This window comes from Urocampus carinirostris, chromosome 20 (assembly GCF_059441175.1).
Source record: "Urocampus carinirostris isolate Australia breed hairy pipefish chromosome 20, RoL_Ucar_1.0, whole genome shotgun sequence".
Taxonomy (NCBI): domain Eukaryota; kingdom Metazoa; phylum Chordata; class Actinopteri; order Syngnathiformes; family Syngnathidae; genus Urocampus; species Urocampus carinirostris.
In genome coordinates, this window is record NC_142368.1 from 5796396 (window position 1) to 5823224 (window position 26829).

The window sequence follows — 26829 nt, forward strand, 5'->3', positions numbered from 1 at the left end:
GTTCACGAGCAGTCCCAGAGGCTACCACTAGAGACCGCTTACTGCTCGTAACTGCAGTTTGCGAAAGCATTACTATAAGCACAAAAACAAATTGCTGTTAAAATGTGTGTTCACGTTCATTTAAAATTACAGTAACTAAGTGTACAGTAAGTGCTTACGTATCATGAAGAGTCTCTGGATCTAAAACCGGTCAACTTCCGCCAATTGCTCCTCTTAATAATGATTGCAAATCTTCCTTAATAAGCGATAATAAACCTGACAAAGACAAGGCAGCACCCATTTACTCATTGCAAGACAGACTATGTAGGATACCGCAGCAATATTAGCAACAGTCGGATGTTGTCGTCTGCTATCAGTGCAGTGACCGAGACTAAGTGGATTTGAGCCGTAATGCGCGAAACAAAATCCAGGTTTTGTTCCTATGAAAACTTGTGCATGAAATGATCAAATCTGATATGCGTAGAAGTCATTGGTGGTATGGGGCACAGGCTCTGGCATCATCGTTTCATACATTTGATCAAATCATCACACAATGAAATAAAATACGCTGAAAAATTCTCTGTAGAGCTGGGTTGGCAGTTTTGCTGAAATTTGTCTTGAAATATTTAGCATGGCTCTCTTTTTCAAAAAATATTGCTATTAAAATTCCCAACCCCTGGAAGGTAAACACATTTTTACACCAAATTACTTTTTCAATCACATCCATAAGGTAGCAGCAAAAATCATCTTATGTGAAAAAGATTATTTTATCAAATTATACTGCGATAGCTTTTTTTTTTTACAAATACAGTAACTTATGAACTATCTAGAAGCATAAGTAGCTAGCTATCTGGTTAGCAGGATAGAAAAGGTATACACAACTCTGTCTAGCATACCTACTTTATAATTATTATAAACCAAATCCTTTCTAGAAATTCTAAAAACAGCTTTCAGTTCAATTTCAAACAATGGGATAAAATTATTTCATCAATAACTCATTTTTAATTCCTGATCGTAAAACCACCACAAGCGGGGATCTAAAACTTTAAGCGCATGATGGATGCTAACAATCCTTCCACCTTGGATCATGGACCAGAGTTGTGACATACATTTAGAGCGGACCTCTATTTATGGTCATCTCTCAATTATTAAAATTTACGATATCTTACTGAAGCCAGGCTGCATTTTTCACAACCCCGGGTAGTGCTTCAATAGTGCATGATTTTTCCCCACTTTACCAGACCCCATCCCAAAGTATCATCATAAGGTTCCTATATCTTTTTCATGCACTGAAAGCACTGTCAAAGCTAATTATACAATTTCTCCAGTGCTAATAAAAGAAATCCTGCGTGAATCCTTTAATTTGAGAGCCACGAATACCTGCGATTCACATATGCGATTTAATCTTGCGTGTGCATTTATCAAAACATTATTTTTAGATCTTGAGTAAATCGCGAAAATATATGTCGATCTGAACAATCAGAGTGTAATAATTTCGGAGAAATCTCTCCCCGTATAGGTGTTGAGTAAAAGTGACAGTAATATTTAGCTTACATTTTCTGTTGCAGGAAGTTTCTGACATTACAATAAGCTACCTTAATTTTTTTGCATACCCCATAATTGATTCGGCATCCTTGCACTAATATACATTTCATATTGCTCTGTTTAGGTGTAGCATGCACATGTCCTCTTGAGAGCGACCCGTAGGGGGCAAGTGACACTTCATAGAACAAACCCATACAAATAAATGCCTGCTGCGTTTAATCACAAGGAAATAAGCAGGGCAATGCCGCCAGAAAGCAGTGTTGGCGTCATTTTTAAGCACACTTTTTGAGAAACGTCAAAAAATGTTAAGCATTTAAAAGCAGTTCACCCAAAATTCAAACACTTTTCAATCCATGAAAACACAACATTAAAATTCAAGGATTTTCAAGGATTTCAAGCTCCCGTACGAACCCTGTATGAATCTAACAGGCTTAAGTGCCCCCGCACCCTCAGCATCCTCAGCATCCAGCCTCTGTGATGCCGACTGACAAGCTCGGGCCTGAAAAGCAGACACTCGCCCCAGAGTGTTCCCAAACAAACCGTGTGAAGCTGGAGTAGGCATTGAGGAGACCATAATGGCTTTAAACAGCCACTGGAGGAGGAATTCTGCAAAACCAAGACTAATGTTGATGATTGATTGCTATTAAGTGCACCCCTGAGGAGATTTGACTGTCAATTATTGTTTCAGGGATGAAATATTGAAAGCAAGTGAGACTTCTGGTCCGTGTGCTTCCTAGTGGAGTGTGTTTTGTTGGTACGGTCATGATAGACACGAAGTAAAATTTCATTGACGCTAACAAATTCAATCCGATCAGCGCAGCTTGAGAAGATAAAGACCAGGCTGTGATTCTCAGTTTGTTATCACCATGTGGGAAAGAAACATGAGACAATCTCCAATCAACTATGAAACTCAAAAACTATGTGTCACAGTTTAGTCAATGAATAAAAATATAATGACTTGGAAATACAAATTTTGCCCAGTCTTGCAAATTAATTCCAAATCAACAGTGAGTAAAAATTGTCTATTTTAAATACAGTATTCTTTTGTACTACATTATTAATGAATCATCAATCTTTTGTACGACATTATTAGTGAATCAACCAGTATCAACTGATATTATTTAACGAGATAAATAAGTTTAAAATACTACATATTGAATATAATTGAAAATATTCGAATGTATTGGATTCATTTTTAGCTTTTTCATACATTTTGTATTCATCTTGTTTTTACTCATTCAACTTAAAAATTATTTATATATGGAAAATACATGACACCCAAAAAAATATATTTTAACGAATTAATAAACCAAAATTAAAAATACAAAATACTTCAAATTGGCAACCAACGATACGATCAAATCTTTTTGATTCAGTTTAAACGTTCTGAAAGAAGAAGAAAAAAAAAGCCAAAAAACCCTGATGCATCTGATGATGATATGACTGTTTATTTACATCATTCAGATCAAGATTTCAGTTTTCTCCATTCTCCAACGTTCATTTGTGGCACGGAGAGTAAAATATGTGTGATAAACAGATAAAACCTAACTGGTTAAGAGTCTGCTCTCTTACCGCAGGGACACGGGTTCACTTCTCGTAGCATGCAAATGTCTTTCAATTGATCAATCATTGCAAAAATGTGGTAGTGTACTGTAAAACCGTGAGTAGTAACACACATAAAATCCTATACACTTAATTTTGTGGTATATAAGGCGCAAATTCGCATTTCTAGCCAATTTGGGCTTTTTCGATGCGCCTTATAATCAGGAAAATACAGTAATCAAAAATACAGTACATATATAACATCTTAATCACCCAATGGAAGCCCAGAACATGAGTCACTTTTTGGATAACGGTCGGGCTCTCTAAATAAAATAAAGAAGGAATGCACCAGGCCTAAAAACTACCTGACCCCGTGTGCCAGACAGTCAACCAAACCTTGACAACCTCCACTCTCAATTAAATCAAATCCATCGATGTTATTTTTCTTCCAAAAAGCTTTCATCAAGTTATTAGCAAGCAGCTCACGTCACAACCGACCCGAGCCGCTTCCATCCGCCGTGCTAATCAACAAGGGCCGGCATCGGACAACGCGTTGTGATCAATGAGTACCGCTAAAGCGATCAGTGCATGGAGCAATTAAGCTAAGTGCAAGCGGGCGCTAAGTTGCTGGCTAAAAAGGAGATCACGTCGTCGTTTGTTTGCTTCCCCCCCAAGCTTCACTCAAGCCATCGCCACTTGAGCATGCATTTAGAGTAAAAATGCTAATGAAGTACTTAATCTTTCTTTTACTTTGTTGAATTGCTTTTTTCAGACGCTTGCTTGTGAAAAATCAATTGTTTCAATCATTAAAAAGTGAGCTGAGCACAATGGACTAATAGCAAAGTACAGCACTTAACGTTTTGTGCTCGCCGAAGCGCTAGAAGACGTGACGACCTTCTCGATTGAAGAGGTGCCGAGTGAAGGGAATCATGTGTGTAATTTACCTTTATTAAGCGGCGATGAAAGTGTGTTTACATTCAACATGAAGGACATTGGTTATATTGATTTTGCTTATTTGTGACGTTTTATATGCACAAGCAAAATGGACCGGCAACGATGGAAGGCTGGAGTGGTCTGTGATTGGGTGCCGCTGTAGCAAATTTGGCCGCCAGAGGGATTTAGTGACCCCACAAAGGCAGACCTAGTCAAGTCAAGTTTATTTGTGACGCCCTTTATCACAAGAAGTATCGAAGCGCCGCACAGACCACAGATTATTGCAAACTAAAAACTACACCATCGCCTGATCTAAAACCTACATGAGGGCAGGGAAAAAGTAAAAACCTCAACATGAGGAAAAAAAGTATAGAATAGACTAGAATATACCTTTATTGTCATTGTTACAAAATGGGTTCACATATTGTGACAACGAAATTGGGCAAAATGAAGACACATGAGGTAATCCTCCTTCCAGGATGACCAGGCTGCAAAGGATGTTGCAATAACAAATTCCAGTTAGCTTGTCCTAGTCAGCATGTTTCGTCTGGCAGTGCCTCTTGATAGTCTATTGGCAAACTAAGCAGAAGCAGTTGTTACGAATTTTGGTGGAAAAAATGTATTTTCAACTTGTCCTGGAATGGGCGGACCTCATAGTCAACTTTCCTTTATTTTATTTGGATGTCCATGTCGAAAATGGGGTGGGTTAAAATTCTCACAGAGAGCCAAGGGCAAGGTGGCCAAACTACTGCCATCATCTGGTGAATGGGGACAAATTTTATACTGCAGTCAACATTACAAGCAGGCCACGTGCCAGTCAGATTTTGCTTACGTACGATAATTGTCCCCCGGGCTGGCCTTTGGACAGGCTTGGGTTAAATAGACTCATTCAACCTCTAAAAAAATAATTTCACCAGACAATCACAATGACCCACCACTGGTGAGCCATTTTCAGAATAGGTACGTGGGCACCTCAGCTGTCCCTAGTGGGCACCACGTTGGAGACCCCTGGTGTACACATTTCTTCTATTACTTTTCTTACGCGGCTTTTATACAGTAAATCAGATGCTCAGCTTCTAGTTACCACACGAACTAATTACCACACGAAAGCAGAGGTTTAATCATTTTGTCGTTGTTTATTGGGGGTTCCTTGACACAAAACCCAGCTAAAGGCACTCACGGAGACCTAAAAAACAACTGTGTAAATGTTCACAAAAATCAGATCAGCCGTTTCAGAGCCTATTGGTCACATACAGACACATACACACTCACGGTCAACTATGGATTTATAAAAATAATTTGGATGGATTTCACATTTAGATTGGATATACAGTATACTATATTTTTCGGTCATAAATATCAACACATTAGATATGTAAGGAATGTAAGGAATACACATTTTTATAACCACATTATCGTATACTGTTTAAAAAGAATCTTTTAAAAAGAAAGATAACCAAAATTATTGAAAATGATTTCCCAACCAAACCATCTTTTGGCTATTGGTGTGTGTGTGTGTATGGGTAAGTGTGAAGCACATTGTAAAGCGCTTCATTGACCATCCCCCTCTTTAAACAATATTTTACCAATCAGTTTCATTTTTTTCTTTATGTTTCTTATTTAACTATAAAAAATAGATTTGACATTACAGTAAAACATTGAAAAAATTAAGCGTTTGTATCACTAAAATATATGAAATATTATTCTGTTTTATGTTATCTCCTCAGTCTTGAAACTTTTTACTATTTTTTTTACCCGTTTATTCTGTTAAATCTAACGTCCATTTCATATTTTTCATCATTTTATTTATTTCATTAGAAAAAGAAGTAAACAAAAGTAAATTAAGACTTTTTTAATACATTGATATAAAAGGAGAAATATTGGCTTTAGATTGGGAAAAAATAACTAATTAGAAAAATGGAGGAAGACATTAAAAAAAATGTGACGAAAATTAAAAATTCTAATGAGGAATTTATCAAGATTAAAAAGATTGGTACACTTGAATAGCAGTCCTAAATGCCAAAAGCAGTAATTTAATTAAAAGCTAAAGGGCAGCGGTGCTGTTTGTTAACTAATGGTCGATTCCCTGGAAGTTATAAAATAGCAAAAGTAATATTTTAATTCTACCGAAACCAGAAAAACACGATTTATTCATATTTTAGCTAACATACTTCCTTGTTTACAGAACATGTAAATTGTACTTTTTTTTCTATTTCGGAATACTCCTAAGGGAATCTATTATGACAAAACTATTAAATTAATTCCACGGAAACAACAATTCTCTTAGACAACAATACTATTACAAGGTAAGTTTTACTAAACAGACTACTTCCTGGATCTCAAAAAGAAAAAAAATATATAATTTACGTTTTTGTGTCAGCGTACATTAGCCAACAGGCTATTTCCTGGTTCATAAAACAAAGAAAGAAAATGCACAAAATACATTTAGTGATACTCTCATGCCAATCTAATATAACAAAACTTCCAACAATTTCCTCCACCCAAACAACAGATCTCAAAGACATCAATACTATTTCATTGTACATTAGCCAACAGGCTACGTTGTGGTTCACCAAACAAAGAAAAATATAATACAATTAATATTTCGGCACATTTTCATGACAATCTTGTATAATTTCTAAATTATTTCCACCTAAACAGCAAATCTCAAATACATCAACACTGATTCACCGTACGTTACCCAACGCCCTAATTCACAAAATAAGACAGGATACTACCATTCTGGGCAAAACCATATCATCTTGCAAATCTTCACATAAAGTAACGATAGCTAAATTATATCTATCTACCCTGGTCATATCCCTCGAGAGGGGTGACCGACAGCAAGACAGACACATCCAAAAACAAAGATAATAAAAAAGGAAAAAAGTACCAAGAAACACACACGAAACTTTTTGGGGACCATGGCCAACCCAAATGCCCAAAACCCCCAAACAAGTTAAGCACCTCGGCACCCAAGTTGGACATGCTTTCGTCCCTCCAGATGAAACGGGACACAAGAAAGCGGCCATGTCGCTCGGGTCAGGGTGACACAACACACTCTTCTGTTCAACAGGAGGGCCTGACAGCTTTCACTGGTTTAACCCTGCCGCATCATACGGGTGCCCTGCTCATCCCTTAGAACGCGTCCAACAACCCACTATCCTTTCACAACACCTCTTCACTCAGCTAAATGATATAAAATAAAATATTAGGGTTTTGTCCATGTGCGAGCTTTCAGGCTACTTCTTAGAAAGTGGAAGCTGGCATGCAGAGTAAATCCATTAAAACATGAGAATGAGAGTCATATTATATTCTGTAAGTATTTACTTATTCATACATAAAGCAATTTTGAGCAATTAACAGGATTTTAACACCAAAATACTAAACACGTACCAAAATACAACAACACAGGAGTCACGTATTTGTGTTACTACACCACCACCCACTGCCCGGAGATGGCTGGGATGGGCTCCAGCCCCCCCCCGCGACCCTAATGAGGATAAGCGGTACGGCTAATGAGATGAGATGAGACACCACCACCATTCTTGGCTAGATAAATTGCAAACCTAACCACAAAAATTGAGAATGTCACAAAATCGTATATGTAAAACCAGGAAGTGTGTGTTTATGCACTCCCTCATTGTGAATGAATCAGATACTGTATCACTGCCAAGATTGTATAATTCCCGTTCGAGAACAGATGCAGAAATTGCAAATAAAAAGAAAAATATCATGCTCCTAAATTGACTTCCCGCACATTACGATGTCGCAGATTGGTTCGGCGGGTTAATAACGACAATGGCGATGTCCTGGAGCGAGCGTATTGTAATTTGCAGAGCAAGGCGACGACGGCTAATAGGATAAATGTCTCCGGTCGGACCTACAGAATGAATTCCTGTGGCCGAGGCGAGTCCCGGGGCCGGCGTAAATCACAGCGGGTGAGAACGGATTACTCGCGCTGGCAAAAACGAAATACTGTACTGCACTGTACATTACATAATACATGAGCGAAATAGCTACACACTAACGAGCTTCTCTTATTAAATTCCGTTGCTTGTTTTTTTTTTTTTTTCAAATAAAGTGCATTAACTATTGAGCTAACAAGCTACGATCACTTCAGTGACATTTTGAACTGAGAATAGAAAACTAGCCAAAGAGAACAAAAAATATATAAATATATATGACAGTTTTTCCTCACTTCACACCTTTTTTTATAAGTGTTAAATAATGTAGCACCTTTGCATTAGCCAACTGATTGCTTTTCTTCAGTGCAGAAGTACACTCTAAAACAGAGATTTAAAAATTCAGTTTGGCACTGGGGCCGGATACAGACTTTATGATCTGAGGAAAAGAATGTCAACTCAAAATATTTAGCATTGATTTCATGCAAAGTCAGTGGTACCTTATTTTATGATCGACCCATCATACGAAGGTTTCGGTATCCAAAGTTTGCGTCAGACTCATTGTTATATCATCAGTTTTCCAGTATCCCAAGTCAGTGACGCAGACACGGACAAACAGCATCATAGTGGTTTATCGGCTAGGTGAGACCCTTGCAACCCCTCTGCCAAATGGTTGAGTCTGTTAAGCCACCATGGCTCAGTTCCTTTTAGCCATGGCACATAGTTTGTTTTTGGCGAAAATAAATTACTCCATGTAGCAAATAGGTAAAATAGTAGGTCAAAAATAACACGTTTTGGTAAACAATTAACCAATCTGATACTTATATTTGACCCATTGTCCTGTAATGTTTTACAGGGGGGAAAAAACAACTAAAAACACCAAATGGGTCTTATTGAGATTTTTTTTTTATTTTAAAAGTTTATTTAAATCAATAAATGTGCAATCTCTAAGACCACTTGGGTCTAAGGATGGAACCAACCCAATATCTGTGTCAATTTCCACCTATCTTGGGTCATTTTAAACGCATCAGCAGGAAGCAAGGGGGTGGAGGGGGTTGCTGAATCAGGCTAAACATGGAGGCCAGATTATGATAACACCATCACTGGAATCAACACGACGCCTGGCGCTGACTTGGCTTGAGCCGAAAAGCCGCCAAAAATAGAAGGGCCCTGGAAGTTTGCCCACGAACGATATTCTTTTGATCTCCCGGGGTCTTTATTATGTAGGGGTCAAAGGTGGCGTTTCGGATATTGTGACCCTGAAGTATGAATATGATGTGATCCATTGGTTCTCAAATTGGTGTGCTCGTACCGCTGGGGGGTAATTAACATTTTAAGATATCTGAAATGTAGCACAAGAAAACTTGACCCATTGGCAGTTAACTGTTTTGATTTGAATACTTTTTTTAAAACAACATTTTTTTAATCATTGTCTCAAAGGAATTGTCCACAACCATCATATACACTTCAGAATTCTTTACAAAATAGAAATAAAATTCTATCCATCTATCTACCTTGGTCATATCCCTCAAGAGGGGTGACCGAAAGCAAGAAAAACACATACAAAAACAAGGAAAATAAAAAAGGGGAATAAAATAGCAAAAAAACACACACAAACATTTTTGGACCATGGCCAACCCAAATGCCCAAACACCCAAACAAGTTAAGCACCTCAGCACCAAAGTCGGTCATGCTTTCGTCCGTCCAGATGAAACGGGACACAAGAAAGCAGCTGTGTCACTCGGGTCAGGGTGACACAACACAGTCTTTTGTTCAACAGCAGGGCCCGACAGATTTCACTGGTTTACCCCTGCCGCATCATAAAAGTGTCCTGCCCATCCCTTAGAACGCGTCCAAACATCTCACTATCCTTTTACAACACCTATCCACTCATTCCCATCACCAACAAGAGCTCTACCTTCAACTAGATTTAGACTTTCCTGCAGTGCACTCATAACACCATCCATCCACGTCAATCGCGGCCTTCCTCTTGGTCTCATTTTTTGCCCTGTGGTGAGGGGCCATCTCCTCGTGAGAGGTAAGAGAATTCTCCCACCGTGGTTCGCTGCATGTCGTAAGAGGCGACTAAAGTGGAGGGAGCGAGAAGACTGGGGATCCTCTCCTCTCTACTCTACTCCCAGCAAGGCAAAGAAAGGGGGGCGGGAGATCGAAAGGTCTCGCTAACCCTAGTTATAGGGTCACTAAATGTGAGAGGATGTGGAAGTAAAGCGACTGAGTGGAAGAAAGAGGAAACCGGAAGGATGATGACTAAAAGGAAGGTTGATGTGTTATAAATATAATAAATATAAGAAAATAGTCAAAAACTGTCTTCATGGATCAAGGCAATACAATTTTCTGCATGTATTTATATCCTCTCAAAAATGAGTTGAGTCGTTTATAAAACTGAAAAAAAACAAAAAAAGAATGAGCTTTTTCATGTGGATGTTTTGGGTGTTACAGTATTAAATACAACCTTATTTTACAGTATTTTTTTCAAATTCGCATGAAAAAAATAATCCTTCAAATTTGCAGAATCAAATAAGGTTTATGTTTTTAATACATATATTTACATTAAATATTTTCCTACGTTTCTGAAACTATTTCCTCCAAAATAATCCTTAAAATTAGCATAATGTTTAGATAATTTTTTCCATGTTTGTGTATGAAATAATTTATTTTAATGATTTGCCAAGAAGTGCAGCACGGCGACGCAGTGGTTAGCGTGTGTGCGGCACAGTTCTAAGGTCCTGGGAACCTGTGTGGGTTCAAATCCAGCTACCGGACTTCCTGTGCGGAGTTTGTATGTTCTCCCCGTGCTTGCGTGGGTTTCCTCCGGGCACTCCGGTTTCCTCCCACATTCCAAAGACATGCATTTCAGGGGGATTGGCCGGTCCAAATTGTCCCTAGGTGTGAATGAGCGAGCGAGTTGTCTGTCCCTGTGTGCCCTGCGATTGGCTGGCAACCAGTTCAGGGTGTCCCCTGCCCACTGCCCGATGATTGCTGGGATGGGATCCAGCACCCCCGCGACCCTACTGAGGATAAGCGGTGCAGCTAATGAGATGAGATGAGATGAGCCAAGAAAATTTTAGTATATTTATTAGATAATTTTGGAACATTTATTAACCATATTTTTCTATGAAATTAAATAATTTCATTACGATGAGTCTCTTTTAAGCGAGAAAAACAAGATACAGTAATGAATTTAAAATATTTTGAGTATTTCATATCTCTAAAAAAATATAAAAGATTTCACTAGATTTTCTAATCATTTTTCCAAAATAATCCTTAATATTAACATAATTATCAGATAATCCTTCTAATTTTTGGAATTTCTTTCTCTTTTTCTAACCATATTTTTCTATAAAAAAAGGCAATTTCGTTAATGTGTTTCTTATTCACGAGTCAACGAAATACAAAAATATATCTTTTAAGACTTTTATCACTAAAATATATTAAAAATATTAACTATACTTTTTATTACTCATTAAAATAAAATAAAGCTTAATATAGTAATAGATAATAATTAAGTTTAAGATATTTTTCTAGTGAAATAGTACATCAATTTCAGTAGGATGTTTTTCTTTTACTAAAAAAACATGTTAATGCAAAATATTTTTAAAATCCTTTTAAGCATATTATATACATATATATATATATATAATTAAAATATCATTGCAATCTTGTGAAAAACACCAGTTTATTGGATATTTTTTGTTTACAATGTAAAACTTGCTAAAATGCAGATGAGACCAGAAAATTTGAAAAAAAAAAAAAAAAAAAAAGAGTAATTTGAGATATGTTTTTTTTTCACGTGACAGCGAGATTAGACTGAAACGGAAAAATATTCAAATACAGGGGAAGTAATAAAATGTAATTTATAAGACTTATATCAGCAAAACTATGGCCCATTGGACGTCGAGAAACATTTGTGCAATCCGTCTACAACGATGACTATTATTGTTTAGGATCGAAGTAAAAATGTACGAGGTGTCAAATCATTGTTTACATCTGCGTCGTTAAAGCAATAAAACTTGTGCACTGTAGGATTACCCAATAACAATAAATCCTTATTATGGATTAGAACTTACTTTATATATAGAAATAAATTTTACAAGCCCGGGGCATACAACCAGATCAGGGATTCAATCCTGGGTCGGTCATACCAATGATTTATATATTAACTCAAATAAAAATACAAGAGAAAATGAATGAATAAATGCTTTCTTATTGGCAGACAACTGCATTCTTTGTATTTTTCTCATATTTTCGGATATTTGAAAATAATTCCTAGAAACATGACACCTAAAATTAGCATTATTGGATAATTATCATATTTTTGGGACCTTTGTAAACAGTGTTTTTAACTTATTTTTCTAGTGAAATGAAAAGACCATGAGGTGTTTGTGTTTTACTTGGTTAAAAACCTAAAAATTTGAGGAATAGGTTTGTAAAAAAAAATAGATATTAAGATTATTTGTTCTTATTTTACGGTAAATACAAATTGAATGAGATCTTTTTTGCTTATATTATATAAAAAAATATATATAAAACATTTTCCGCTTGTTTGAGTAAGATTACTAGTTAAAATATAAAACATTTGCTTTGTATTTTACGAGAAAAACAAATAAAAATAGAACACAAAGAACCGATTTTTTGTTCATATTTAAAGAGAAAAACAATTTAAAATATAATGAAGAAAAAAAAAGGTTTAATTTTATGGGAAGGTAAAAATATTTTATTATACTGGAAAAACAAGTTAAACGGTAACAATAAATCAGTATTTTCATATTTCATTAGAAAAACGAGTTTAAAAAAAATGAAAGATAAACATTTTGTCCTTTTCATTGGAAATACAAGTGAAATAAAATAAATAGTTTTCCTGTTTTATCAGACAAATTAGTGATTATATTAATAATGATACCGCAACAGAGCCAACAGCTTTATAAAGGACTCTTTCCACCTTGGTCACCACCTATTTGACATGTTACCCTTTGGTAGGCGCTACAGGTCCCTTAAAACAACGACAAACAGACTCAGAGACAACTTCTCCCCGGGGCCATCACCATCCTAAATAAGCCCACATGAGGTCTGCCAGGCTTTTTAATCCAGCCAGCAGTACAAGATGGTAAAAAATGTCAGGACAATATATAGAATAATAAATATTTTACTATATTATTAATTGTGTTTTTGTTAGTGCCGAATTTTTGCCCATTGTTGCTTTGTGAGTCTACTACAAAAACACTGCAACAGAAGTACTACAATATCAAATATTAAACTTAGTGCTTAAAATAGGGACATATTTTATTTTGCTTTCATTTTGAAAAAATAAAATAAAATAAAAAAATACTACAGAAATAAAAATAGATCTACTACATAAATACAAAAATAATACTAGAAAAAATATTACTAAATAATAATAATAATAATAATAATTTCCTTTGTATTGTCATTCTTTGTAACAATGTACACAGAACGAAATGTCGATACACCTGACCCGTTGTAGCGAGCCGATGCAGCCGCAGCCAACAGAGGGCGCCGCCATTTTACCAATTAGGTATGACTCGGCCGAGGCGCGAACCAGCGACCTCCCAGTCTCAAAGCGGGCACACTACCATCTAGGCTACTGAGCTGGTAATACAACTACAGTTATAGAAAAAAAATACTACAGAAATACTTCTAAGAAAATATACGAGAATACTACAGTAATACTGGTTAGTTGGTTAGATCCCTTAACCACTATGGGCACCATTTTGTGTAGTATGTCTTGGGCGAGTACAGCCTGTTGGCGCCCATCCCTCTCCAGGCCAATACTACAAAACTCAATATCAATACAAGTGCTTAAAACAGGGACCAAAGATATTATTTTGCTCCAACTCTAAGAGTTTCAAAATCCATTTGATAAAACTAAACCCATATACAAAGAAATATAACATACATGCATGTTTAGTATATTTATTCAGAAATGCAAATGAGAAAAGTTAGATAGGTCTCCAGCCCTGGGCGCCTGGCCACATTTTAGAAACCAAACGTCTGCCCACCCTTGGCAAGTAGGGTTAAACAGACTTGGTAATAAAAAATACATATTACTAGAAAATCACAATGACCCAGTACGAATGAGCTATTTTCAGAACAAGTCTGCAGGCAGCTCAGCTATCCTTAGTGGGCACCCTGGTGCCCATGTGCACCACGTTAGAGACCCTAGACCACAGGTGTCAAAGCGGTGGCCCGCGGGCCGGATCAGGCCCGCTAGGGGATTGGATCCGGCCCGCGAGACAACGCTCAGAGAAGCACAAGAGAAAGAGAGCTGTAGGTTGAAATAGGTCCACTTGATGTTGCCAAAGCCAGGTGCCTTTCACAAACACTGCACTTGTATTTCTCTCTCTCTAATCTCTCTTTCTCTCTCTCTCTCTTCCTCCATTTTTCTCTCACTCTATCTCTCTCTCTTTCACTCTCTCTCTCTCTTCTTTATTTGTTCCTTGTTTTCTCTTTCTCTGTTTTTTTACCTTATTTTGCTCTCTCTTCATTTTTTCCTTTACTCTCTTTCTCTCTCTCTCTTGATTTCCCCTTCTGTCTTTCCCCTTTCTCTCTTTCTCTCCTCTTTTTCTCTCTTTCTGTTTCTCTTTCTCTTTCTTTCCCCCTCTCTCACTATTTCTGTTTTTATCTCTTGTTTCTCACGCTCTCTCTCTTTCTCTTTCTGTCTCTCTTTCTCTTTTTTTGTCCCACCTTCTCTACCTTTCTCTCCCTATCTTTCTCTTATTTCTTTCTCTCTTTTTTTTCTTTCCCTCTAATCTACTAAACCGGCCCCCGAGAGAATGTTTGTTCTATCGTGTGGCCCCCGAGCTTAAATGAGTTTGACACCCCTGCCCTAGACTATTCTTTTGGAAATCAAAAAAAAAAAAGAAGACGAACAGGCTTGGACAGTTCTTCCCCACTGCGATTTATTTGGCATTTTATTTTTGATGCTGCAAAAAATATATATACCTTGTGACTTGTTTGGGGATTTTTGTTGCTGCACTTCTTGTTACGATTATATTTCATTGCACTAGCAATATTATAACTTAGGCTAGTCTCTATGCACTATATAGTAAGTGATTTTGCCTATTCATCCTGACAGCCTTTCATGTTCTTTCTCTTTATAGTCATTTGTTTACTTGTTACATTCAGTGTTTTATTCACCATGTCGTTATCAAAGAAGACGATTCAATTCAATAGTTTAAGAAAACTTCACATACATATCATGTAGATACTAGAGTAATAAATAACAGTGTGATTCATTACTTTTAACTCCAAATAGTGTGTTATTGATTTACATAAGTATTAATACAGTCCTGCAAATATCCAAGTTGTAATTTGTAGTGTTCCACGCATGCGCACAAATCTTAATTCCGTTCATTGATACCCACGACAAGTGGGCGGCTGTCGTCCGAGACGGTCGCCGCTTACCTCAGGAGGCTCCGGTGCTTGCGTCCCCCAGCTGTCGCTTAATGTCCTCCCTCCGTCCGGTGCTTCTTTGTCCCCTCCTCCTTTCCGACGTGCTCCTTATCCGGCCAAGAAGAGCGGCCGCTGGCGCATATTTTGTCCGAAGGTGAGCTCCGTGCGTCAGCCTGACGATGGAGTGGTGGCGAAGACTGGAGGAACAGTGGAAGGAGCGCACGTTCAACACACTTTACTCCTGATTAGGCGCCGCCCCCTTTTTTTTCTTTTTTTTTTTTTTTTTTATTCAGAGCGCCAGCTCCGGGCTAACATTGGCACGATAGCGCCTCTCGCAGGGGACTTGGTGGAAGCACAGGAGGAGTACTGCTCAAGGGCTGGGTTTTCGTTAAAGAACCTACAGTAAAATATTTCCCCCCCCACGTAGTTTATTAATGATTTTGTTTTTGAATAGTATTTTCTTTATGAAATGATCTGCATTTATATAGCGCTTTTCAAGTCAAGACTTCCCAAAGCGCTTTAAAGTTTGGGAGCGGCCGTGCAGCCATGTAAGGCGCTAACCTGCTTATTGGGGGCATTAGGGGTTCAGTGTCTTACCCAAGGACACTTCGACATGTAACACGGAGGAGAAGGGATTCGAACTGTAATCTTATGATCCCAAGACGAGAGCGCTACCTCCTGAGCCACTGCCGCCCCCTATTGTTTCCATATTTTTTATATTTTTACAGCAATATATTTAAAAAATGATTATTTTTCACTTTTATACGGTAGTTGTTCATCTCATCTCATTAGCTGCACCACTTATCCTCAGTAGGGTCGTGGGGGTGCTGGAGCCCATCCAAGCAATCATCAGGCAGTGGGCAGGGGACACCCTGAACCGGTTGCCAGCCAATCGCAGGGCACACAGGGACAGACAACTTCCTCGCCGATTCACACCTAGGGACAATTCGGTTAGGCCAATCCACCTGAAATGCATGTCTTTGGAATGTGGGGGGAAACCGGAGTGCCCGGAGGAAACCCACGCAAGCACGGGGAGAACATACAAACTCTGCACAGGAAGGCCGGTAGCTGGATTTGAACCCACACAGGAGGTTCCAAGACCTTAGAACTGTGCCGCACACGAGCTAACCACTGCACCGCCGTAGTTGTTTGTTTCTGGTAAACAAATAATATTTGGGAAAAGGGCTTTTCCCCTAGCTATTATTTTCTTATAGTATTTTCTTATATTATTTTTTTTATTTTCTTTCCCCGAGCAAAATTCAAAGCTCAATGTTTGGATTATTTTTTATGCTTTGAAGAGGCGGACCCAAGTGTAGACACACGAACTGAATGACAAGAGTTTTTTTGGAAGGTAAAGGTAAATGAAAAGGACAAAACGCTGAACAAAAAAATATATGTATGTTTTGTTTTTAGATAGCATTTATATAGCGCTTTTCAAGTCACTGAATACCTCCTAAAGCGCTTTACAATGTGCTTTACACTTTTCCTTTCACACACTAACCGATAGCAGCGTCAGCCATGCAAGGCGCCTACCTGCTTATTGGGGGCAATAGGGATTCAGTGTCTTGCCCAAGGACACTTCAACATATAACACAAAGGAGTTGGGAATCGAACCAGCGACCTCTTGCTCCCAAGACACTTTACTTCCTGAGCTACTGAAGTCGGGGAAGTCCAGAGTCAATCAGACATACATAGGCAGTAACACCAGAATGCAAGCAACAATTCAACGGCTTCTGCTGAAGGCACTGTCATTTAAAAACGTCTTTCCTGTCATAAGTCAGGTGAGGGGTCCTCATTGTAAGGATTATTTTTCTTGTTTTATATTTTTTTTGTCAAGTCGACAAATAAATGGCCTTATTATTTCACTTGAGAAATAATTTACTGTTAAAAATCGTAAACAAAATGGAAAAATAATCAGATAATGATGAATGTGTTCCACTTCCTGTACAACCTGAATTTCCCTATTCATTTTTCTACCGTTTTGATAGCGTCCTGTGTTTAAAATTCATGCGGCGGCGCAAACCCAGACAGGACAGACAGCGTTTAAAAAAGGTGTCGTCCTATCTGAGAGAGAGACTATAAATATTATGCTTGGCTGCATTCAAATGAAGGCAGACGCAACCCCGTGAAGGCGACTTCGCTGAAAAGTCGTCTTCTTTTTTTATCAACATTCCACTTTTCTTTTTGCAGCAATGAGTTTTAATGACTGGCAGAAGACACTCTTCGCAATTAGGATAATGAGATAGGAAAACCTTAGAGCACAGGTGTCAAAGAGGCGGCCCGCGGGCCAGATCAGGCCCGCTAAGGGATTGAATCCGGCCCGCGAGACAAGACTCAGAGAAGCGCAAGAGAAAAACAAGCTGCAGGTTGAAATATGTCAACATGATGTTGACAAAGCCAGGTGCCTCTCACAAAGGCACTGTACTTGTATTTATTTCTCTCTCTCTTCCTTTCTCTTTTTTCTTTCTCTTCTTTCTTTTCTTTCTCTTCTTTCTTTTCTTTCTTTTCTTTCTTTTCTTTCTTTTCTTTCTTTTCTTTATTTCTCTTCTTTCTTTCTCTTCTTTTCTTTCTCTTCTTTCTCTTCTTTCTCTTCTTTCTCTTCTTTCTTTCTCTTCTTTATTTCTCTTTGTTTTTTCTTTTCTTTCTCTTCTTTCGCTTCTTTCTTTCTCTTCTTTCTTTTCTTTCTCTTTTTTCTTTTGTTTATCTTCTTTATCTTCTTTCTTTCTCCTTTTTCTTTCTCTTCTTTCTTTCTTTTCTTTCTTTCTCTTCTTTCATTCTTTTTTTCTTTCTTTCTCTTCTTTTCTTTCTCTTCTTTCTCTTCTTTCTCTTTCTTTCTCTTCTTTCTTTCTCTCTTTCTCTTCTCTCTCTTCTTTCTTTCTCTACTTTCTTTCTCTTCTTTCTTTCTCTTTGTTTTTTCTTTTCTTTCTCTTCTTTTGCTTCTTTCTCTTTTTTTCTTTTCTTTATCTTCTTTATCTTCTTTCTTTCTCCTTTTTCTTTCTCTTCTTTCTTTCTTTTCTTTCTTTCTCTTTTTTCATTCTCTTCTTTCTTTCTTTCCCTTCTTTCTTTCTTTCTTTCTCTTCTTTCTTCCTCTCTTCCTCTATCTTTTTCTTTTTCTCTTTCTCTTTCTCATTCTCTCTCTTTCTTTCTTTTCTCACCCCTCCTCTTTAATCTACTAGTCCGGCCCCCAACAGAATTTTTGTTCTATCGTGTGGCCCCCGAGTTAAAATGAGTTTGACACCCCTGCCTTAGAGTCATCAACATAGAACAAAAAACCATGAGCTGCTCTCTGACCAGTTTACTGGCTCTCTCTACCGCTGCAGGACTGACAAGAGTATAAAGGACTCCTTTCAATACGGCCACCACCTCTTTTACCTGCTGTCCTCTGGCGGATACGACAAGTCCTTTAAAACAAAGACCTCAACCCTCAATAAGGGTGTGTATTACATTGTTACATATGTCCTTTTCTGATTTCCTGACTACTTGAATCATCTACTAAAAAACATCCATCCATCCATTATCTGCACTACTTATCCTCAGTAGGGCCACGGGGGTGCTGGACCCCATCCCAGCCATCTTCGGGCAGTGGACAGGGGACATCCTGAACTGGTTGCAGGGCTCACAGAGACAGACAACTCACTCGCTCATTCACACCTAGGGACAATTCGGACCAGCCAATCAACCTGACATTCGTGATTTTGGAATGTGGGAGGAAACTGGAGTGCCCGGAGGAAACCCACGCAAGCACGGGAAGAACATGCAAACTCTGCAAAGGGAGGCTGCGGTAGCTGGACTTAAACCCTGAACCTCTGCACAGTGGGGCAGTGCGCTAACCACCCATCCACCGTGTACTGAAAAACAGTGATGCCAAAAACACACACACACACACAATAAATTTTAAAGAAGGGGGCAATGAAGCTATGAGAAATTTTGATGGATTAGAGACACTGAACTCCTAGAAAAACGGACTCAGTAAGAGTTTATTCGCCAGGGTCATCACCACCCTAAACAAGTGCACGAAAATGTGAGAAAAAATACATATTTTGCTTATATATATATAAATATGTGTATACATTTTTTATTTCTCGACTTTTATCTAGGAGAAAAAGAAAAACAATATCAACCATGTGGGCAGTTTCTTCCTCAGGTTCATCACCACCTTAGACAAGTACACAAAACTTTGTGAATCTATACTATATCTTGTATATGTTTTGAAAAATGCTATTCATATTCCATTTCTCGACACTTATTCTGGAAATTGAAAAAAAGACTAATAAGCTCAGGTACAGTTTCTTCCCCAGTACCACCACCACCCTAAACAAGCACACAAAACTGTGTTGCCAATGTGTAGAAAATAATCTGTATTCATGTTTTAGCCGTCGACTCTTTTTGGAATTAAAAAAAAAGTAATGAGGCTAAGAAACCATTTCTTCCCCAGGGCCATCACCACCTTAGACAAGAACACCAAACTGTGTAAAGAATGCTATATCATGCATAGATTTGGAAAAAAAACGTATTCATATTTCATTTCTCGACACTTATTTTGAAAATTTAAAAGAAGAATAATAGGCTCAGGGACAGCTTCTTGCCCAGTGCCATCCCCTCCCTAAACAAACACACAAAACTGGAATAAATATATCTTGCCAATGTGTACAAAAAAATTTGCATTTATATTTTATCACTTGACTCTTTCAGGAATTAAAAAAAAAAACACTAACATGCTCAGAAACTGTTTTATCCGTCGACTCGTTTTGGAATAATGAAAAAAAAAAGTACTAAGAGGCTCGGAAACCATTTCTTCCGCGGGGCCATCACCACCTTAAACAAGTACACAAAACTGTAAAAGAAAAAAGAAAAAAAACTATATCTTCCATATGTTTGGAAAAATACGTATTCATATTTCATTTCTCAAAACTTAATTTGAAAAATTTGAAAAATAAAATAAAATAGGTTAAGGTACAGTTTCTACCCCAGTGCCATCACCACCCTGAACAAGCACACAAAGCTGTGGAAAAAATGTCTTGCCAATGTGTAAACAAAAAAGTGTATTCGTGTTTTATCCCTCAACTCTTTTTGGAATTAAAAAAAAAAACACTAGGAAGCTCAGAAACAGTTTCTTCCCCAGAGCCATCACCACCCTAAAGAAGGACACAAAACTGTGGAAAGAAATTTAGCTTCCAAATGTGGAGAAAAAAACGTGTATTGTTTTTTTATGCCTCGACTCTTTTTGGAATTAAAAAAAAAACACCAACAGGTTCAGAAACCGTTTCTTCCCCAGGCCCATCACCACCTTAGACAAGTACACAAAACTGTAAAAAAAACAAAAAAAAAAAAAAAAAAAAACTATATTAAGCATATTGTCTGTCCCCGTGTGCCCTGCGATTGGCTGGCAACCAGTTCAGGGTGTCCCCTGCCCACTGCCCGATGATTGCTGGGATGGGCTCCAGCACCCCCGCGACCCTACTGAGGATAAGCGGTGTAGCTGATGAGATGAGATGAGGTGAAGTATTCATGATTTATTTCTCGACTCTTATTTTGGACATTTTTTGCCTTCTTATGTCATTAGACGCAGCACGGCGGCGCAGTGGTTAGCGCGTGTGCGGCACAGTTCTAAGGTCTTGGGAACCTCCTGTGTGGGTTCAAATCCAGCTACTGGACTTCCTGTGCGGAGTTTGTATGTTCTCCCCGTGCTTGCGTGGGTTTCCTCCGGGCACTCCGGTTTCCTCCCACATTCCAAAGACATGCATTTCAGGTGGATTGGCCGGTCCAAATTGTCCCTAGCTGTGAATGAGCGAGCGAGTTGTCTGTCCCTGTGTGCCCTGCGATTGGCTGGCAACCGGTTCAGGGTGTCCCCTGCCCACTGCCCGATGATTGCTGGGATGGGCTCCAGCACCCCCGCGACCCTACTGAGGATAAGCGGTGCAGCTAATGAGATGAGATAATGAGAGATGTCATTAGACTATTTTCTGGTGTGCATACAATTTTGTCACTATTATAACCACGCTCCTCAATTAAGGAACATACTTTTTAGATTTTGAATTTGCTTTAGACCAATTATCTCTAAATGATGTCTTAATTAGACCCCACCTATCTCATTTGTCTTCCATCCTGGACACACACTCGTGGCTGATAACGAGGCACTCTATTTTTTCTCTTTTGAGTCTTTTATTCTATGTTTATCCTGGAGTGCCACGTCTGATCTCAGTGTAAAGAATGTACACTATGTTGTTATCAATGACAATAAAGACAAATATATATGTGTGTGTGTGTGTGTGTGTATATGTATTTATTTATCAGTTCCAGAGTGTCGTGTGGAGGCGGAAATAGACAATCCCACACAAAGAAAAAGTCTGCTGTCAGACAGCATGTCTGTGTTGATCCATTATCTCTGTCTGGAAATGAAAGAGCATTGATTCACTCTGAACCCACCACCACTGAGCTTACTTTCTTCTTCTCTTTTTTTCTTTTTTTCTTCTTTCGAAGGTTAATTGCTTGCTATAGTGATCAGATTCTTTCTGAGAGCAAAGTAAGACACTTATGTAACTACGCGGCTGTGAATATACAGAGAAAGGAATGGAAAAGCACACTCATATAACATGTACCGTATTTTACAGACTATAAGGCACACTGGAGTATAAGACGCACCTTCAAAAATAGCCCCCTCTGACACACTTTCATATATATATAGAAATTAAGTTTAAACTCTCGTAAGAGCTAAGGTTGCTGAAAGAAGTGTTGGAAAATTTAAGAAAAAAACGAATCTAACATTACACAATCTGGATTTAGTACTATATGTAATAGAATTTCATTATGCATTTGAATTAAACATTTCCAATTTTATTCACCTTATTTTTCAGTCTTTAAAACATACTGGATTATAAGGTTCTATCTATCTATCTATCTATCTATCTACCTTGGTCATATCCCTCAAGAGGAGTGACCAACAGCAAGACAAACACATACAATAACAAATCAAATCAAATAAAAAAAAAACTAAAAAAGGGAAAAAGTAGCAAAATACACACACAAAAATTTGTGGGGACCATGGCCAACCCAAATGCCCAAACATCCAATCAAGTTAAGCACCTCAGCACCCAAGTTGGTCATGCTTTCGTCCCTCAAGATGAAACGGGACACAAGAAAGCGGCCATGTCACTTGGGGTCAGGGTGACACAACACAGTCTTCTGTTCAACAGCAGGGCCCGACAGCTTTCACTGGTTTACCCCTGCCGCATCATACAGGCGCCCTGCCCATCCCTTAGAACACGTCCAAACATCCTACTATCCTTTTACAACACCTCTCCACTCATTCCTATCACCAACAATAGCTCTAGCTTCCACTATATTGAGACCTCTTTCCTGCAGTCCACTCATAACACCATCCATCCACGTCAATCGCTGCCTTCCTTTTGGTCTCCTTCCATTGACTTCAGCTCTGTAGATCCTCTTCAACATTGGCTCCTCATCCATCCTCTCCATGTGTCCAAACCAACCGAGTACTCTCTTATCCATACGCTTGCTCAGTTCCACTACTACTCCAGTTCTGTCTCTCACAATTTCATTTCTTAATCTATCCAATCTTGTCACTTCTAATATACCCCTCAAACTGTATAATCATTCTCAGATTATAAGGTGCACCTTCAAATTTCAGGCTTTGTCATGTTTTTGGATGCATCTTGTATTCCCGACGAAAGAATAAAGTAATATAGGCAACAAGCAGCTCTGAAGCCGCACATGGCTTTTTGGCGCTCCCTAGTGGCTCCTTGGCACTTTTTCAAAATGTTTGATAATGGAAAATTATATGGTTTCTGTAGGAGGAAAACATGACACAAACATTCTTAACATTTACCAATGAATGTCGATATTTAGAGTGCATTTGTAGTGTGTGTTGCCTTTCTTAAAACACTTTTAAGCTTTTATCTATTTTATTTTTTTATGGCTCCAATCATATGCTATTATTTCTTTTTTTGTTCTATATGGCTTTCAACATTTTGAGTTACCAACCCCTAGTTCAAACAAATAATCACAACTAGATTTAGTTAATTGAAAATTACAAGCGTCAACACGGCATTTTGGTGAATAAAATGTGTGAAATATGAATTAAAACAAAATTTACCTCGTAGCCATCTCCGGATCGGACATATCGGTGACTACTTCCTGTTGACTGTAATGACGTCACAATCACGCTCAAGTAACGTTTTCTGTAGAACACTTAAAAAAACAAGTTTTGCTAATTATGGATTAAAAAAATAATCTTATCGACATGTATTTATAAAAATAAATAGATGAGTAAACAAATTATTATGGTGACATAAAATTTGTGTAATACGAGTTCAAAAGCATAGGGCAGCACGGCGGCGCAGTGGTTAACGCGTGTGCGGCACAGTTCTAAGGTCTTGGGAACCTCCTGTGTAGGTTCGAATCCAGCTACCGGACTTGCTGAGTTTGTATGTTCTCCCCGTGCTTGCGTGGGTTTCCTCCGGGTACTCCGGTTTCCTCCCACATTCCAAAGACATGCATTTCAGGTGGATTGGCCGATCCAGGTGTGAATGAGCGAGTTGTCTGTCCTTGTGTGCCCAGCGATTGGCTGGCAACCAGTTCAGGGTGTCCCCTGCCCGATGATTGCTGAGATGGGCTCCAGCACCCCCGCAACCCTACTGAGGATAAGCGGTGTAGTTAATGAGATGAGATGAAATGAGTTCAAAAGCAATGTTCAGCAGTTTGTGGTCATCTCAGGGGCAGCCATTTTGTTGGTCACTTCCTGTTAACGTCAGAATTAAACGAATTAAACCTAATTCAGTTTGTTTTACAAGAAAACAACTTTTGCAAATAATAATTTAAAAAAATTAAATGCAACTTGTATTCCCGACGAAAGAATAAAGTAATACTGTACAGTATTACTTTACTTTAATTTAATTTACTCTATGTAAATTCATTTTATAAAAAATAGAAAAGTAAACACAACTTTTTGATGGTATTAAATTTGTCTGATTTTACTTAAAAAGCTATTTTCACCTGCGCAGTTTGCATGTTCTCCCCGTGCCTGCGTGAGTTTCCTCGGAGACCGTGCCTGCGTGGGTTTCCTCGGGGCACTCCGGTCTCCTTCCACATTTCAAAAACGTGTGTGGGAGGTTAATTGGTGACAGCGAATTATGCTTAGAGTTGACTGAGCATTTGAATGGTGGTCCGGCTCCTTTTGTTGCATAAATCTGTTGCTGGTGAGGTGCAATAAATATTAAGGGGTATAACTCAAATACCTGTCCTTCTCTGTTCAACTGACTCAACTACTGTTTAGAAAACTTCAAATTCTTTGACACACGATGCTTTTAATTAAGACAAGAAAGTTTGATCTCATTACTCCGATTTTAGCCAACCTGCATCGGCTCCCTGTCAACTTAAGATGTTGGTATTATACAAAATCTTGCATGGACTTGCTCCCTCATATCTTTCAGATGTAATTTCCCCTAATGTCCGGGCCCAGACCCTTCACCTGTGCCCGCTCCTTTGGCGCCAACTGCCTCGGGCTCTGATTGGCTCTCTGTCCCTATTTAAACACACTCCTATCTGTCCCCTTTTGTCAGTCTGTCTGCGAACCTCAGTTAACTCTAGGCAAGCCTTTTTCGACCCTGACTCCCACCTTTTTTTGCTCTTGTCTGTCCCCCGGCTTCGACCCGTTTTTTATCCTGACCACGTCTGCTCTCCCGTCCCGGCTTTTCGACCTCTTTTTGTCCTGACCCGTTTTTCAGATCCCAACACCGGCATCGCTCGCCACAGAAGATCCACTTCCGCGTTCAGAGCGACCTGCTTCCCGCGTCCAGCAATCACCAAATCGTGGACGCAACCCTATCTCCTTCTTCCAATAAAACTTGTGATAAACGCAACACAAGTGGGTCTTGTCTCCGTTCTGGTCCTGATACTAGCTTATGAATGACCTATATTTCATGTTGACAATGTCTGTGGATCATTTGTGATTGCAACATCTGTTGCGGCCTAGTCATCTTGGAAAGGGGATTACCTCATGTGCAGTCCCTTCTCAAGGTTTCTTCATTTTCCTCATGTTGAGGTTTTTGAGTTTTTCCTTGCCCTCATGTAGGTTTTAGATCAGGGGGTGGTGTAATAATAGGCTGTGGTTTGCAAATATATGTGGTCTGTGCAGCCCTTTGACATGACTTGACTTGGCTTGTTTACAGAAGGTTATTGTAACACGCAACTTATGAGCTATAGTTAACTTAGGAAGCATTTTCCTGCACTGAGCTAATTTTTCAGATTTTTTGTTTCAATTTGTTCGTGTAGCATTAAAATGACGAAAGAAACCCGCTTCAAGTAAGGACCAAACGCCAACCAAACCTAGAAAAACATGAAAAAAAGAAGATTTTATTCTCAGAAATGCACATACTTGCACTCGCATCATGAAGGATCTTGCCAGTGCAATGACGGCACAAGCCAGAGGTGGCAGGCATGAGCAAAAAAATCCCAATTTCATACAGCTCATTTCAGGTAAAACACTAAGTCTTTAGTTTTTCTATGCTATAGTTTATATAGCTCTTCTAATCAAATAATTAATTAGTTGTAGGTTCAATTATTAGTAAATCTGACTGTGCCTCACCAGACACTAATCTCCCCACACGTCACTGATACCCATCGATTACTTTCCCCAGTAACTAGTTACTTTGACTGAAGAGTAATGAAGTGACTAACAAGTAGTGAGTAACTCTAACTAACGACTTTTTTAAAGTAATGTCACAACCAGAACGGAGACAGGACCCACTTGCGTTGCGTTTCTCACAAGTTTAATTGGAAGAAAGAGAAAGGGTTGCGCCCACGATCTGGTGTCCGCTGGACGCGGGAAGCAAGTCGCTCTGGTACTCGGGTGGTGTTCCGACCGCGGAAGTGGATCTTCCGTGGCGAGCAATTGCGGTTTCAGGGATGGAAAAAACGCGTCTGTAGTGTCACGAACCAGAAACAGACACATGACCCAATAGGGCTCGTTTTCTCGGTTTTTATTAATAAAGAGAAAGAGTAGGGCTTGCTTCCACGATCCAATGGTTGACGGACAAGGGTAGCAGGAGACGCGGAAATGGCACTTCCGTGTCGAGCGAGGATGGTCGAAGACAGGCAGGAAATACAAGTCGTTAGCCAGGACGGGAGATCAAGGACGGTGTCAAGTTCGGAAACAAGGTTGGCAACAGGTGTCAGGCAGATAGCGGGGCAAAACAGATCGGACAACGGGAAGGCAGAAAGGGGCAGAGTGAAGTCCGGAAACAGGTTGGCAACGAGGATCAGGCAGAGAAAACAGGGCAGGAACAGAGTCTGAACGTGAGAGCTTGCCGAGCTGGGAGCAACGGTTCGGATAACGATCTGACAGGGAACTCTTGACAGCCGGGGGGGTTTAAAGGAGTTCATCAGCCAATCATCTCTCAGGGCTGTTGGTGCCAATTGAGCAGTCACAGGTGCTCTAAATCGGCAATCATGACAGAACGAGCAGTCACAGGTGCTC

General features: G+C 38.9%; 1 protein-coding gene across 1 annotated transcript in view; it reads right to left on the reverse strand.

The window, feature by feature from the left end:
* Positions 1–15570, reverse strand: part of klhl29 (kelch-like family member 29) — a 310192-nt gene extending 294622 nt beyond the window's left edge. Inside the window, exon 1 of the mRNA XM_088324855.1 lies at positions 15348–15570. The gene's annotated coding sequence lies outside the window, so the exon portion shown is untranslated. The remainder of the gene's footprint in view (positions 1–15347) is intronic.
* Between the last annotated feature and the right edge of the window lie 11259 nt (positions 15571–26829).